This window comes from Taudactylus pleione, unplaced genomic scaffold (assembly GCF_031769625.1).
Source record: "Taudactylus pleione unplaced genomic scaffold, aTauple2 ptg000746l, whole genome shotgun sequence".
NCBI lineage: Eukaryota > Metazoa > Chordata > Amphibia > Anura > Myobatrachidae > Taudactylus > Taudactylus pleione.
This window is the reverse complement of record NW_028285148.1, coordinates 100,566-116,590: the sequence shown is the minus strand read 5'-3', so window position 1 is coordinate 116,590 and position 16,025 is coordinate 100,566.

Sequence of the window (16,025 nt, the reverse complement as noted above, 5' to 3'; positions counted from 1 at the left end):
TGATTACCATTCCATGGCGGCAAACATCGGAATGCCACCATCGAATAAAAACACTACCATCACAAGAAAAACACTGATGGTCAGCAAACATCAACCATCAATGTCCATCCCTACTTCCCCATCAGAGATCCATATTAAAAACTTTTAAAGTGCACCGGAACGGCTTTTGGCCCTGATGCAGAGGCGCACGCAATTTGCGAGCGCACGCTTTGAATCAGGGCGTTTTTTTTAAAACCCGGCCTCCAGGCCGTTCTCTAAGCTGTGGGCGGCCTGGTGATGGTCACGATTATCGTGACCATCGGGCTTGCGAGGAGACCCTTGTGGTAGGGTCTCAGGTCTTGCAATCCCAAGTGGACTTCCTGCTCTAATAGAGCAGGAAGTCCACTACTGACACACGAGTGATGTCAGTAGGGCCGCCCACAAACGGCAGGAATTCCTTCGGGAACGTTTACGTTTTTTCTAGCCACCCCCCCTACCCGCCTACAAAACGAGGCGAGCTGTCGATCAACATCGACAGCTGCCCCGTCTTGTAGCGAGTCCTGGAGCAAGTGACGTTCACTCGCTCCAGGGCTCGCGCACGCGCGGTGCGCAATGGCCCACCATCGACACGCTTGCGAGCGCTATGACTCACGAGCGGGTCTTAATCAGGCCCTTTATACGCTCATAAATCCGGTATGAGCTGAGGACTGTGCTACAGACTCAGACTGGCATGAGCTTGGCAATACTACAGAACTATTACTGACTTCCAGAGAAACCAATTCTGAGAGACACATTGTCAGGATAAAGAACCGACCTAATTATACTTAGAAGGATGAGACCAGGGACGAAGTCTGTAGACTTGTCCCTGAGAACGTCAAATCAATTTTAAGAGAGAAGCCAGGGTAATATTGCTCTCTGAGTCTTTCTGACTTTCTAATTAGATTTCACGCTTGGGAACTGTTTGAGAATCTAGATGTCAGTTGGAGATAGGATAACTTTGCCAGTGAGCGAGTTTAGGTCACACACACAAATAACATGACTATGGATACGGTGTACAGGGTTCCATCCTACGAGAGCAGCCCAGGCCCTTACATCTGACACGGGTCTGTCTCCAGCGGTGAGCGGGTTATGTGCTGAAGTCACAGGGTCCAGTGGAGATTCTCCGCCTGATTGCAGGACCTATTTACAAAGAGCACACAACTACAGTGGTGTTAAAGGGTTTACTTATCATAGGGAGAAAATCCCCAAATCAGACAAAATTGTTTTGTTTCCTATGGATTTTTCCAGTTTATCAAGCCCCACTGGATGTGGCAGCCATCTCTTGGTATCACCGATGGCGGGCATCATGGAGGGTTCTCCTGCCATAACTACCCGTGCAAAGCATGGGAAAGATACTTTTTTATTAATCATCAACTAGAGCTGATCATTATAATTTCTTCTCAGTGGGAGGTAATAATAATCACACACTGGGACAGGGTACCGGAGCCCCTCCCTCACTAATGCAATCACTTCACTTCTCCTGCAGGACCCCAGAACCGTTCTTCTATTCAGTTCCCTATCGGGCCGTTGCGTTAGAAAATGTATATTATTTGCTTAAGAATATAAAACCTTGTTATGGCCATTTATTCTCAAGATAGCAATGAGCCCACTAAGAAGGGAGTTAATATAATTTGTGTCTGGAAAGCATGACTGAGAGTAAATTATCTTTATCTGTGATCTTAGCGCAGGGCGAGTCGTTCATCTTCCTCTTCCTTATTATCTAAATAGAGATAAAAATCACCCTTTCATTTCACTAAACCACTTTAATGCTCGCTGGAGTTGGGAAGTAAAATCCTTATTTTGGGACGGTACTTCCTCTGCCAGTGATGCTAAATCATTCCTCGGTGAATTATCAACTGAATGTATTACATGCACAAGGGGAAAAAGAATCTTTTTATTCCTAGAATTACACCGAAATCAACGAGAGATCTTCACCTACTTGGTTTAGTATAATAACATTGAAAACCTTGTTCTAGGAAACATACACGATGTAGGTATGTAAAGCAACAAAAAAGTATTTGAGTGCTGATATATAAACCCCCCAAAAACCATGAGAATAAAATAAACCTATGAAACCTGATCATGTAGTTGGAGTGGGGTTTGAGTAGGCGAGCAGATTGCGGTGTTCACTTGCACATGCACCGGCTTACTGTATACAACATATTGTACCATGTACGTGTATACCATACTGTACGTGTATACCATACTGTACCTATACACCATACTGTACGTGTATACCATACTGTACCTATACACCATACTGTACGTGTATACCATACTGTACCTATACACCATACTGTACATGTATACCATACTGTACCTATACACCATACTACCATACTGTACCTATACACCATACTGTACTTGTATACCATTCTGTACCTATACACCATACTGTACATGTATACCATACTGTACCTATACACCATACTGTATGTGTATACCATACTGTACTTATACACCATATAATATATATATACACCATACTGTACCTATACACCATATAGTGTATATATGTACCATACTCTACCTATACACCATACTGTACTTGCAATCTGATTTTAATAAACAAAACCATATTGAACCTATACACCATACTGTACCTATGCACCATACTGTACATGTATACCATATTGTACCTATACACCATATTATACATGTATACCATATTGTACCTATACATTATACTGTACATGTATACCATATTGTACCTATACACCATACTGTACCTGTATACCATATTGTACCTATATACACCATACTGTACATGTACACCATATTATACCTATACATCATACTGTACATGTATACCATATTGTACCTATATACACCATACTGTACATGTATACCATTTTGTACCTATACATTATACTGTACCTATACCAGGGCCGAAACTAGGATTTTTGTCACCAGGGGCAAGACAGTAATTTGGCGCCCCCCATGTAATTCCCCCTGCAGTAGTGCCCATATTGTAATGCCCCCATAGTAATGCCCATATGTTAATACCCCCATAGTAATGCCCCTGTAGTGCCCACCATACAGTAATGCCCCTGTAGTGCCCATGCTCCCATATTAATGCCCCTGTAGTGCCCATGCTTTCATAGTAATGCCCCTGTAGTGCCCATGCTCTCATAGTAATGCCCCTGTATTGCCCATGCCCCATAGTAATATCCCTGTAGTGCCCTTACAGTAATGCCCCTGTAGTGCTCATGCCCCCACAGTAATGCCCCTGTGGTAATGCCCCTGTAGTGCCCATGCCCCAATAGTAATGCCCCTGTAGTGCTCATGCCCCATTAGTAATGCCCCTTATTGCCTATGCCCCCATAGTAATGCCCCTGTGGTAATGCCCCTGCCCCCATAATAATGCCCCTGTAGTGCAGCTTATTAAAAAAAAAATACTTACCTTGAACCCCGCTCCTGCATCCAGCGTCGCGTCCGGTCCGCCGGCTGCTCCTTGGAACTATGGGGGAGATGTCATGACGTCTCCCCCATAGTGCCCGTGGGGAGAGCCGGAAGCTGGAGTTCGGGAGAGAACTCCAGCCTCCGGCTACACCGCGTCGCTGCAGAGAAGGAGCCGGGCGCCCGCTGGTAATAAATATTACCAGCGGACGTCCGTCTTGGAGCCTCTCTGCAGCGCCGGGCTGGAGGTCACTGGCACCAGGTACAGCGGCTCACCCGGTGCACGTGCACCTCCAGCCCCCCCTAGTTGCGGCCCTGCCTATACACCATACTGTACATGTATACCATACTGTACCTATACATCATACTGTACATGAATACCATATTGTACCTATACACCATAATGTACCTGTATACCATATTGTGCCTATACACCATACTGTACCTATACACCATACTGTACCTTTATACCATATTGTACCTATACACCATACTGTACCTTTATACCATATTGTACCTATACACCATACTGTACCTATATACCATATTGTACCTATACACCATACTGTACATGTATAGAATATTGTACCTATACACCATATTGTACTTATATACCATACTGTACGTGTATACCATATTGTACCTATATACCATAATGTACCTATACACCATACTGTACATGTATACCATATTGTACCTATACACCATACTGTACATGCATACCATATTGTACCTATATACCATACTGTACGTGTATACCATATTGTACCTATATACCATAATGTACCTATACACCATACTGTACATGTATACCATATTGTACCTATACACCATACAGTACCTATATACCATATTGTGCCTATACACCATACTGTACCTATACACCATACTGTACATGTATACCATATTGTACCTATATACCATACTTTACGTGTATACCATATTGTACCTATACACCATACTGTACATGTATACCATATTGTACCTATATACCATACTGTACCTGTATACCATACTGTACGTGTATACCATATTGTACCTGTATACCATACTGTACGTGTATACCATATTGTACCTATATACCATACTGTACCTGTATACCATACTGTACGTGTATACCATATTGTACCTATATACCATAATGTACCAATACACCATACTGTACATGTATACCATATTGTACCTATACACCATACTGTACCTATATACCATATTGTACCTATATACCATACTGTACCTATACAACATACTGTACATGTATACCATACTGTACCTATACACCATACTGTACGTGTATACCATATTGTACCTATATACCATATTGTACCTATACAACATATTGTACATGTATACCATACTGTACCTATACACCATACTGTACGTGTATACCATACTGTACCTATATACCATACTGTACCTATACACCATACTGTACCTATATACCATATTGTACCTATACACCATACTGTACATGTATACCATATTGTACCTATACACCATATTGTACCTATACACCATACTGTACATGTATACCATATTGTACCTATACACCATACTGTACATGTATACCATATTGTACCTATACACCACACTGTACATGTATACCATATTGTACCTATACACCATACTGTACATGTATACCATATTGTACCTATACACCATACTGTACATGTATACCATATTGTACCTATACACCATACTGTACATGTATACCATATTGTACCTATACACCATACTGTATGTGTATACCATATTGTACCTATACACCATACTGTATGTGTATACCATACTGTACCTATACACCATACTGTACGTGTATACCATATTGTACCTATACACCATACTGTACGTGTATACCATATTGTACCTGTATACCATACTGTACGTGTATACCATATTGTACCTATACACCATACTGTACCTGTATACCATATTCTACCTGTATACCATACTGTACATGTAAACCATACTGTACCTATACACCATATTGTACCTGTATACCATACTGTACATGTATACCATATTGTACCTATACACCATACTGTACCTATATACCATATTGTGCCTATACACCTTACTGTACATGTATACCATATTGTACCTGTATACCATACTGTACATGTATACCATATTGTACCTATACACCATACTGTACCTATATACCATATTGTGCCTATACACCTTACTGTACATGTATACCATATTGTACCTATACACCATAATGTACCTGTATACCATATTGTGCCTATACACCATACTGTACCTATACACCATACTGTACCTTTATACCATATTGTACCTATACACCATACTGTACCTTTATACCATATTGTACCTATACACCATACTGTACGTGTATACCATATTGTACCTATACACCATACTGTACCTATATACCATATTGTACCTATACACCATACTGTACATGTATACCATAATGTACCTATACACCATATTGTACCTATATACCATACTGTACGTGTATACCATATTGTACCTATATACCATAATGTACCTATACACCATACTGTACATGTATACCATATTGTACCTATACACCATACTGTACATGCATACCATATTGTACCTATATACCATACTGTATGTGTATACCATATTGTACCTATATACCATAATGTACCTATACACCATACTGTACCTGTATACCATATTGTACCTATACACCATACAGTACCTATATACCATATTGTGCCTATACACCATACTGTACCTATATACCATATTGTACCTATACACCATACTGTACATGTATACCATATTGTACCTATATACCATACTTTACGTGTATACCATATTGTACCTATATACCATAATGTACCTATACACCATACTGTACATGTATACCATATTGTACCTATACACCATACTGTACATGTATACCATATTGTACCTATATACCATACTGTACCTGTATACCATACTGTACGTGTATACCATATTGTACCTATATACCATAATGTACCAATACACCATACTGTACATGTATACCATATTGTACCTATACACCATACTGTACCTATATACCATATTATACCTATACACCATACTGTACCTATATACCATACTGTACCTATACACCATACTGTACGTGTATACCATATTGTACCTATACACCATACTGTACGTGTATACCATATTGTACCTATATACCATATTGTACCTATATACCATATTGTACCTATACACCATACTGTACATGTATACCATATTGTACCTATACACCATACTGTACATGTATACCATATTGTACCTATACACCATACTGTACATGTATACCATATTGTACCTATATACCATATTGTACCTATACACCATATTGTACCTATACACCATACTGTACATGTATACCATATTGTACCTATACACCATACTGTACGTGTATACCATATTGTACCTATACACCATACTGTACATGTATACCATACTGTACCTATACACCATACTGTACGTGTATACCATATTGTACCTATACACCATACTGTACATGTATACCATATTGTACCTATACACCATACTGTACATGTATACCATATTGTACCTATACACCATACTGTACATGTATACCATATTGTACCTATACACCATACTGTACCTTTACATACATCTAGATAGCTGTACTTAAGGTTCCGCTACTTAGGGCTAGGATAGGTTATTAGTGTGAGGGGGAGGAAGTGTAGTTGGAGGGGTGTGTAGTGTGTGTAGTGTGTGTAGTGTGTGTAGTGTGTGTAGTGTGTGTTGTGGAGGTTTAATAGGAGGGTATGGTGTGAGGTGACGTGAGGATACAAGAAGTTATGTATTATTATTGTTCATTATGCAACAATGTGCTATATATATATGTATTATAATTTATATTTATGTAATATTGTTGCAATCTGATTTTAATAAACAAAACCATATTGTACCTATACACCATACTGTACATGTATACCATATTGTACCTATACATCATACTGTATGTGTATACCATATTGTACCTATACACCATACTGTACGTGTATACCATATTGTACCTGTATACCATACTGTACATGTATACCATATTGTACCTATACACCATACTGTACCTGTATACCATATTCTACCTGTATACCATACTGTACATGTATACCATACTGTACCTATACACCATATTGTACCTGTATACCATACTGTACATGTATACCATATTGTACCTGTATACCATACTGTACATGTATACCATATTGTACCTGTATACCATACTGTACATGTATACCATATTGTACCTATACACCATACTGTACATGTGTACCATATTGTACCTGTATACCATACTGTACATGTATACCATATTGTACCTGTATACCATACTGTATATGTATATACCATATTGTACCTATACACCATACTGTACATGTATACCATATTGTACCTATACACCATACTGTACATGTATACCATATTGTACCTATACACCATACTGTACCTTTACATACATCTAGATGGCTGTTCTTAAGGTTCCGCTACTTAGGGCTAGGATAGGTTATTAGTGTGAGGGGGAGGAAGTGTAGGTGTGTAGTGTGTGTAGTGTGTGTAGTTGGAGGGGTGTGTAGTGTGTGTAGTGTGTGTAGTGTGTGTTGTGGAGGTTTAATAGGAGGGTATGGTGTGAGGTGACGTGAGGATACAAGAAGTTATGTATTATTATTGTTCATTATGCAACAATGTGCTATATATATATGTATTATAATTTATATTTATGTAATATTGTTGCAATCTGATTTTAATAAACAAAACCATATTGTACCTATACACCATACTGTACCTATACACCATACTGTACATGTATACCATATTGTACCTATACACCATACTGTACATGTATACCATATTGTACCTATACACCATACTGTACATGTATACCATATTGTACCTATACATCATACTGTATGTGTATACCATACAGTACCTATACACCATACTGTACATGTATACCATATTGTACCTATACACCATACAGTACGTGTATACCATATTGTACCTGTATACCATACTGTACATGTATACCATATTGTACCTATACACCATACAGTACATGTATACCATATTGTACCTATACACCATACAGTACATGTATACCATATTGTACCTATACATCATACATGTATACCATACTGTACCTATACACCATACTGTACGTGTATACCATATTGTACCTATACACCATACTGTACATGTATACCATATTGTAACTATACACCATACTGTACATGTATACCATATTGTACCTATACATCATACAGTACATGTATACCATATTGTAACTATACACCATACTGTACCTGTATACCATATTGTACCTATACACCATACAGTACATGTATACCATATTGTAACTATACACCATACTGTACATGTATACCATATTGTACCTATACACCATACTGTACATGTATACCATATTGTACCTATACACCATACTGTACCTGTATACCATATTGAACCTATACACCATACTGTACATGTATACCATATTGTACCTATACATCATACTGTATGTGTATACCATACTGTACCTATATACCATACTGTACATGTATACCATATTGTACCTATACACCATATTGTACCTATACATCATACATGTATACCATATTGTACCTATACACCATACTGTACATGTATACCATACTGTACCTATACACCATACTGTACGTGTATACCATATTGTACCTGTATACCATACTGTACATGTATACCATATTGTACCTATACACCATACAGTACATGTATACCATATTGTACCTATACACCATACAGTACATGTATACCATATTGTACCTATACACCATACTGTACATGTATACCATATTGTACCTATACACCATACAGTACATGTATACCATATTGTACCTATACACCATACTGTACATGTATACCATATTGTACCTATACATCATACTGTACATGTATACCATATTGTACCTATACATCATACTGTACGTGTATACCATATTGTACCTATACATCATACTGTACATGTATACCATATTGTACCTATACATCATACTGTATGTGTATACCATATTGTACCTATACATCATACTGTATGTGTATACCATATTGTACCTATACACCATACTGTACATGTATACCATATTGTACCTATACACCATACTGTACATGTATACCATATTGTACCTATACACCATATTGTACCTGTATACCATACTGTACATGTATACCATATTGTACCTGTATACCATACTGTACATGTATACCATATTGTACCTGTATACCATACTGTACATGTATACCATATTGTACCTATACACCATACTGTACATGTGTACCATATTGTACCTGTATACCATACTGTACATGTATACCATATTGTACCTGTATACCATACTGTATATGTATATACCATATTGTACCTATACACCATACTGTACATGTATACCATATTGTACCTATACACCATACTGTACATGTATACCATATTGTACCTATACATCATACTGTACATGTATACCATATTGTACCTATACATCATACTGTACGTGTATACCATATTGTACCTATACATCATACTGTACATGTATACCATATTGTACCTATACATCATACTGTATGTGTATACCATATTGTACCTATACATCATACTGTATGTGTATACCATATTGTACCTATACACCATACTGTACATGTATACCATATTGTACCTATACACCATACTGTACATGTATACCATATTGTACCTATACACCATATTGTACCTGTATACCATACTGTACATGTATACCATATTGTACCTGTATACCATACTGTACATGTATACCATATTGTACCTGTATACCATACTGTACATGTATACCATATTGTACCTATACACCATACTGTACATGTGTACCATATTGTACCTGTATACCATACTGTACATGTATACCATATTGTACCTGTATACCATACTGTATATGTATATACCATATTGTACCTATACACCATACTGTACATGTATACCATATTGTACCTATACACCATACTGTACATGTATACCATATTGTACCTATACATTATACTGTACATGTATACCATATTGTACCTATACACCATATTGTACCTTTACATACATCTAGATGGCTGTTCTTAAGGTTCCGCTACTTAGGGCTAGGATAGGTTATTAGTGTGAGGGGGAGGAAGTGTAGGTGTGTAGTGTGTGTAGTGTGTGTAGTTGGAGGGGTGTGTAGTGTGTGTAGTGTGTGTTGTGGAGGTTTAATAGGAGGGTATGGTGTGAGGTGACGTGAGGATACAAGAAGTTATGTATTATTATTGTTCATTATGCAACAATGTGCTATATATATATGTATTATAATTTATATTTATGTAATATTGTTGCAATCTGATTTTAATAAACAAAACCATATTGTACCTATACACCATACTGTACCTATACACCATACTGTACATGTATACCATATTGTACCTATACACCATACTGTACATGTATACCATATTGTACCTATACACCATACTGTACATGTATACCATATTGTACCTATACATCATACTGTATGTGTATACCATACTGTACCTATACACCATACTGTACGTGTATACCATATTGTACCTGTATACCATACTGTACATGTATACCATATTGTACCTATACACCATACAGTACGTGTATACCATATTGTACCTGTATACCATACTGTACATGTATACCATATTGTACCTATACACCATACAGTACATGTATACCATATTGTACCTATACATCATACATGTATACCATACTGTACCTATACACCATACTGTACATGAATACCATACTGTACCTATACATCATACTGTACGTGTATACCATATTGTACCTATACACCATACTGTACCTGTATACCATATTGTACCTATACACCATACAGTACATGTATACCATATTGTAACTATACACCATACTGTACATGTATACCATATTGTACCTATACATCATACAGTACATGTATACCATATTGTAACTATACACCATACTGTACCTGTATACCATATTGTACCTATACACCATACAGTACATGTATACCATATTGTACCTATACATCATACAGTACATGTATACCATATTGTAACTATACACCATACTGTACCTGTATACCATATTGTACCTATACACCATACTGTACCTGTATACCATATTGTACCTATACACCATACAGTACATGTATACCATATTGTAACTATACATCATACAGTACATGTATACCATATTGTAACTATACACCATACTGTACCTGTATACCATATTGTACCTATACATCATACAGTACATGTATACCATATTGTAACTATACACCATACTGTACATGTATACCATATTGTACCTATACACCATACTGTACATGTATACCATATTGTACCTATACACCATACTGTACCTGTATACCATATTGAACCTATACACCATACTGTACATGTATACCATATTGTACCTATACATCATACTGTACGTGTATACCATACTGTACCTATATACCATACTGTACATGTATACCATATTGTACCTATACACCATACTGTACATGTATACCATACTGTACCTATACACCATACTGTACGTGTATACCATATTGTACCTGTATACCATACTGTACATGTATACCATATTGTACCTATACACCATACTGTACATGTATACCATATTGTACCTATACACCATACAGTACATGTATACCATATTGTACCTATACACCATACTGTACATGTATACCATATTGTACCTATACATCATACTGTACATGTATACCATATTGTACCTATACATCATACTGTACGTGTATACCATATTGTACCTATACATCATACTGTATGTGTATACCATATTGTACCTATACATCATACTGTACGTGTATACCATATTGTACCTATACACCATACTGTACATGTATACCATATTGTACCTATACACCATACAGTACATGTATACCATATTGTACCTATACACCATACTGTACATGTATACCATATTGTACCTATACATCATACTGTACATGTATACCATATTGTACCTATACACCATACTGTACATGTATACCATATTGTACCTATACACCATACTGTACATGTATACCATATTGTACCTATATACCATACTGTACGTGTATACCATACTGTACCTATACACCATACTGTACATGTATACCATAGTGTACTTATACATCATACTGTATGTGTATACCATATTGTGTCTATACACCATACTGTACATGTATACCATATTGTACCTACAGTCAGGTGCATAAATATTGGGACATTGACAGAATTTTCATATTTTGGCCTCTATTCCCCTCCACAATGGCTTTGAAATGAAACAAACAAAATGTGATTTACCTGCAGACTTTCAGATTTAATTTGAGGGTAATTACATCCAAATCAGGTGAACGGTTTCTATATGTGCCTCCCACTGTTTAAGGGGTCAAAAGTAATGGGACTATCAACTTAAAAGCTATTTCCTGGACAGGTGTGGGCTATTCCCTCGTTATATCATTATCAATTAAGCAGGTAAAAGGTCTGGAGTTGATTCTAGGTGTGACATTTGCATTTGGAATCAGTTGCTTTCGACTCTCAATATGAGATCCAAAGAGCTGTCACTATCAGTGAAGCAAGCCATCATTAGGCTGAAAAATAAAAACAAACCCATCAGAGAGATAGCAAAAACATTAGGTGTGGCCAAATCAACTGTTTGGAACATTCTTAAAAAGAAAGAATGCACCGGAGAGCTCAGCAACACCAAAAGACCCGGAAGACCACGGAAAACAACTGTGGTGGATGACAGAAGAATTATTTCCCTGGTGAAGAAAAACCCCTTCACAACAGTTGGCCAAATCAAGAACACTCTCCAGGAGGTAGGTGTATATGTGTCAAAGTCAACAATCAAGAGAAGACTACACAAGAATGAATATAGAGGGTTCACCACAAGATGTAAACCATTGGTGAGCCACAAAAACAGGAAGACCAGATTAGAGTTTGCCAAACAAAATCTAAAAAAGCCATTACAGTTCTGGAACAACATCCTATGGACAGATGAGACAAAGATCAACTTGTACCAGAGTGATGGAAAGAGAAGAGTATGGAGAAGGAAAGGAACTGCTCATGATCCAAAACATACCAACTCATCAGTGAAGCATGGTGGTGGTAGTGTCATGGCGAGGACATGTATGGCTGCCAATGGAACTGGTTCCCTTGTAATTATTGATGATGTGACTGCTGACAAAAGCAGCAGAATGAATTCTGAAGTGTTTTGGACAATATTATATGCTCCTATTCAGTCACATGCTTCAGAACTCATTGGACGGCGCTTCACAGTGCAGATGGACAATGACCCGAAGCATACTGCAAAAGCAACCAAAGAGTTTTTTTAAGGCTAAAAAGTGGAATGTTATGCAATAACCAAGTCAATCCCCTGACCTGAATCCGATTGAGCATGCATTTCACTTGATGAAGACAAAACTGAAGGGAAAATGCCCCAAGAACAAGCAGGAACTGAAGACATTTGCAGTAGAGGCCTGGCAGAGCATCACCAGGGATGAAAGCCAGCGTCTGGTCATGTCTATGCGTTCCAGACTTCAGGCTGTAATTGCCTGCAAAGGATTTGCAACAAAGTATTTAAAAGTGAAAGTTAGCTTTAGGATTGTTTAGTTTGTCCCATTACTTTTGGCCCCTTAAAAAGTGGGAGGCACATATAGAAACCGTTATAATTCCTACACCGTTCACCTGATTTGGATGTAATTACCCTCAAATTAAATCTGAAAGTCTGCAGGTAAAGCACATCTTGTTTGTTTAATTTCACAGCCATTGTGGTGGTGAATAGAGGCCAAAATATGAAAATTCTGTCATTGTCCCAATATTTATGCACCTGACTGTATACATGTTAAATCCATCATAAATAGAATCTCATGCATAAACACCGCACATTACGCACAGTTGCGCTGCTAACATGACGCACAGTAACGAATGCACAATATCCTGCATGCGAACGCTGTTTATTAGCTGCATGTGTGCACATCTGCCCCAAATCAGATAAACCTAACTAGCGTCTTTTCTCATGTCCCTAATACTTACATAATGCACACTTACATAAAAGGTTCCACAGCTATAAAGTATAAGATCCAAGTTTTATTCATTTATTACAAATGCTGTGAAATAAAGACTATTTGGTATCTAAGGTTTAATATATGATAAATAAACCGTGTTTGGTATTATACTGATCTGCACTTTATCCACAGCTTTCTGGTATCATCGGTGTGAAGATCGGAACATGCGTTCGCAACTTATGGACCGTAAAGACATAAAGAACCAAAATGTACTTTGTAAAACCAAGTCTAGATTTGCATGAGGTGGGAAAACGAAGGCAACCAGCTGTTGGAGGCTGGACTGTGGCCATTTGAATCAACCTAAGTGCCTTGTAACAAACGCACCGTGAAGGAGAGCCAATGGAATCGCAACAAGACCTCTCTTTTGTTCAGCTTATTTCTGGGGGGGTATAAATATGTGTGCTCTGATCCTGGGTTTCTAGTCTATTTTGCTGATTGCTGATTGACGGCGGTCTCTTGCTGATGCCGGAATCTGGTCCCAGAGAGCTTGCGTATGTATGACTGTATCTTGGGTCTGTATAATTTCTTTGCGCTAAATTGTACTTAGATCACGGCGTGTATTATCTGTACTTTGGTTGAATAATACTTTCTGCTTTGGAAACACATGTTCAAGGTCTAAGGTCTTTATTTCACTGTATGACTGCGTACGCAAATAGCGTAAATCTTAGGTTATAGGCAGGTTTTAGAAGGTATAGGTAGGAAGCTATGTAGCCAGTATCCTTAGTACTGTACCCAAATACCATACTGTACATGTATACCATATTGTACCTATATACCATACTGTACGTGTATACCATATTGTACCTATATACCATACTGTACGTGTATACCATATTGTACCTATATACCATACTGTACCTGTATACCATATTGTACGTGTACACCATATTGTACCTATATACCATACTGTACGTGTATACCATATTGTACCTATACACCATACTGTACATGTATACCATATTGTATCTATACACTATACTGTACGTGTATACCATACTGTACGTGTATACCATATTGTACCTATACACCATACTGTACCTATATACCATATTGTACCTATACACCATATTGTACCTATATACCATACTGTACGTGTATACCATATTGTACCTATACACCATACTGTACCTATACACCATACTGTACCTATACACCATACTGTACCTATATACCATACTGTACCTATACACCATACTGTACCTGTATACCATATTGTACCTATATACCATACTGTACCTGTATACCATATTGTACGTGTACACCATATTGTACCTATATACCATACTGTACGTGTATACCATATTGTACCTATACACCATACTGTACATGTATACCATATTGTACCTATACACCATACTGTACATGTATACCATATTGTATCTATACACCATACTGTACGTGTATACCATATTGTACCTATATACCATACTGTACGTGTATACCATATTGTACCTATACACCATACTGTACCTATATACCATA